Source organism: Cicer arietinum, unplaced genomic scaffold (assembly GCF_000331145.2).
Source record: "Cicer arietinum cultivar CDC Frontier isolate Library 1 unplaced genomic scaffold, Cicar.CDCFrontier_v2.0 Ca_scaffold_6174_v2.0, whole genome shotgun sequence".
Taxonomy (NCBI): Eukaryota; Viridiplantae; Streptophyta; class Magnoliopsida; order Fabales; family Fabaceae; genus Cicer; species Cicer arietinum.
This window is the reverse complement of record NW_027339821.1, coordinates 6,548-7,473: the sequence shown is the minus strand read 5'-3', so window position 1 is coordinate 7,473 and position 926 is coordinate 6,548.

Below are 926 nucleotides of genomic sequence, written 5' to 3'. Positions count from 1 at the left end.
ATTATTATTATTATTATTGTTATTGTTATTATTATTATTATTATTATTATTATTATTATTATTATTATTATTATTATTATTATTATTATTATTGTGTCGTTACATATATTTCGCTTAATAACTCCATATAAAAGATGAATTTATTGATCCTACCGCTAAATCAAAAGTACTTATTAAGTAGATCAACTTCATTTTTTTTATAAAATTTTAAAACTATTTAATTTTCATTAAATAATTTCAAATGAATGGATAATAAACTTTTAAAAAATATAAGTAAAATTTTGTGTGTTTGATCATAAATATATTATGTCAATAACTAACTATTAAATTTATGAAATTCATCATTTATATTGAGTTATATAGATAACGACTTTAGTGAGGACATTTAGTTATCGTAAGAAATGAGAACAATTAATTACATCATTTAATCTATATATATTGAAGGGTTTGTTATGTTTTTTATCTTTATAATATAGGTGAATTTACTTTTAGTTCTTAATTGAATTTGAACTAAAAAGTGACTATGTGACATAACACATAAGACAAGTTATGTTGATCTGGCTTAGTAATTTTTTTTTTTACCATTTATTATTAATTTATATATATATATATATATATTATTAAATCACTACGCGAAAAAATGGATTTTACAGCGCTTTTTTTAAGCCATTTACAGCGCTTTTTCAAAAAAATAAGCGCTGTGGAAACGAGCGCTGTAAATGATACAACAGCGCTTTTAAAAAAGCGCTATAAAACATGTAAATACAACGCGCGCTTGTTATGCACATTTTACAGCGCTTCTTCACAAAAAGCGCTGTAATATGCACCCCATTATATGAGTTATGGGTGTGCATATTACAGCGCTTTCTCAAACAAGCGCTGTAATATGCCCAACCATAATTTCATATATGGGTGGACATATTACA